This window comes from Silene latifolia, chromosome Y, assembly GCF_048544455.1.
Source record: "Silene latifolia isolate original U9 population chromosome Y, ASM4854445v1, whole genome shotgun sequence".
Taxonomy (NCBI): domain Eukaryota; kingdom Viridiplantae; phylum Streptophyta; class Magnoliopsida; order Caryophyllales; family Caryophyllaceae; genus Silene; species Silene latifolia.
In genome coordinates, this window is record NC_133538.1 from 133,250,774 (window position 1) to 133,253,696 (window position 2,923).

Here is a 2,923-nt window from a genome sequence, read left to right on the forward strand (position 1 = left end):
ATGCGTTGGTCCCGTTCCACTGTTTATTCTTAGTTGTATTCATAGTTTGCTTGGGGACAATCAAAGGTTTGGTTTGGGGAGATTTAATGCGTGTATTTTATATAAGGTTTTCACCTCATTTTTACACGCATTTATGTACTATTTTACGTGGCTTTTCGCTACAAATACCCCCGAATAGTCTACTTTGGTTTGTCTTATTTAAATTGCAGGTATAGACCAAAGAGGAGATAAATCAAGCCTAAACTCGTCCCATTCGAATGTATTTATGGAGAACAAGGAGCTGGAGCTTGGAATCTATCACTTTGAAGACGAACGAGCTGAATTCGGAAGGTGTCATAGTGCCTAACGTGCCAAAATAGCTCGATCAACCACTTATCTAGTCGATCGAATCCTTTATACCATTGAGAATACTCGATCGAGTTGTTTATTTACTCGGTCGAGCAGACCACAATTAGGAGTTACTCGATCGAGTAGTATTTCTACTCGATCGAGGGGAATTTTGCTTAGTTTACTCGATCGAGCGGTTTTATTCCACTCGATCGAGTGGTTTGCCTTGTATTTGTATTTTTTTCGCCTATTTTCGTATGGGCTTTTGTAATTAGGCTTTGGATTAGGTTTAAGGAGGAGATTTTCGTCTGATACTAAAGGTAGTAGACTGCGTAACTCTTCCTGACTGACCTCTCATGGATCTTACTCAGTGCTTCCCTCTTCTTCACTCTTTTCTACTCGGATTCAAACTTGGAATTGGTATTATTTTTGCTTTTTAATTTGTTAATCGTAATTTTTATTTGAATTCCTTCCTTTCTATTATTACTTTTAGTATTGCTTATTTCATCTCTTCATTTTCATTATTATCATGTTTAATTCCGATTGTCTATATATTATTGTTGTTGATTCGATAGTAATATGTAGCTAATTCCCTCTTGCTAAGACTAGGGAATCCATGATTATGAAGGAAGAGTAATTGAATTATTAGGTTAATTCTTGTGTAGTCCTTGTTGTTAATCTCTGCTGTTAATTGTTTCTGTCTAATTGAGTCGACGCAATTAGACATTTAATCGTGGTAAACCTTGACCTGGACCGGAAGGTTGGAAAGGGTGAGACTCGTAGCGAACATTAGGGCACCGTAGTGAGGGCGGAAGCTAAGCTATTTGTGCTTTAGGGCGAATTGAGACCGGAAGGAAATATTCACTGCCCCTTTGACCATACTTGCTTTGACCTGAGACCTAGATTGCTTGACTGAATGATCATGGTGAACCGACTGTCTTAGCTGCTTTTCCTTTACCTGCTTAATCTTTATTCTCCGCCTTTTTCTCTTTCTCATTCTCATTAGTTTTGAACAATCCAATTAAAACCCCCCAAATTGGTTACCGTGACGAACTTAGACAAAGTTGACATTTTCCTATCTCCCTGTGGAGATCGACCCGACTTCCCTAGCTATATTAGTTAGTGGCAGTTGGTTATTTTTGATAGTTATACGACTGCCCTGTCACATCATATGTTAACAAACATCTTATAAGGCAATATACATACAATTCTCAACCATTTTACATCTCATCCATTTTATGTACCTTGCAATCTTTCACCCTGCAGCGAAGTTAGTAAATAATATACAACTGACTCATAGATATCTTACTACTAACTTCCCACTCTCTTATCCTTTCCCAAGGTGACCTGTTCAAAAATAAAAGGGTCAAGGAGTACGAATTAAGGACGTCTACTTAACCGCACTGAGGGTTCCTAACAGTTCCTACTCGGGGTTCTTTTTATTTAGACGCATCATAAGTTCATTGGGTTCATTTGTTTAGGCCTGAGGATCATTCGCTCCGATACCACTTTCTAACACCCCCATTTAACTAGGAGCCATTACTAGACATTTCCAATTAAATAGGTGTGCTACCATCTCAGTTTGCTGATGTAGTAGTACAAAATATAGCAATCCAAAGTACTTCATTAATTAAATTACTCAAATGGTCTTATTGCAACTTAAATAAAATACGGTCTTAAATTAAATTACAAAACTCGCAACGCAAAATACATGTAAATAAATCTTTATTACATCTTCTATAAAACTCGTGAAGGTCTCTATCTTTGACTCATCAGTCTACTCATCCCAATCTGAAACCTGCCAATCAAACTTCTCCCTAATATTTGGTTCATCACAGGTGTTTATCGAATACACGTCAACCCAACGGTTGAGTAGGAATAGCTAAACAAAAACAATAAATGAATACAAGACAATATTAAATGCAAATACAATGCATGCTCATGATCATCCTCCGAGGCTCCCGTTCATCACGCCAATCCCTGGCTGGGGTAATCTCAATAACATCCCAGAGACAAGTCTTGCAGAACCAGCCTGGGGAAACCAATGCAAGTGCTCATGATATGAAACACAAACAATATTATACTTACTATCCCAGACACGAGGCTGGGGAAACCAAATCATAATATAGTCATCTCAGACAAGAGACTGAGGAATCTAGTTTATAACCATCTCAATGTAACCATCCAATAATCATATATCATCCATCACAATTCAAATAATGCAACCAATACGAACAAATAATATCATCCAAGTAGACATTAAAGTGATTGAGTAGCTATCCTACCTCAATAGTAAATTCCGAGTCCAAGCAATATGATAAGAATATAACCCAAAGGCGGTCTTCCGTAAATCCAACACCTATCCAAAGTAATAATTGTACAATTACTAATAGCTAATCCATATAATAATGATTAAGACAAGAATCTACCGCAAATCACCCAAAAACACACTTAAACCGCACGGTCAAACCCTTGGTCAAGGCGGTCAACGCCCAGTCAACGCCAGTCAACGGTCAGAGGTCCGGGTCAACGGTGGTCATTGATCCAGTTAAGGTGTCATGGGTCTAGGTCAATGTCACATGTGTTAGGGTAGTCA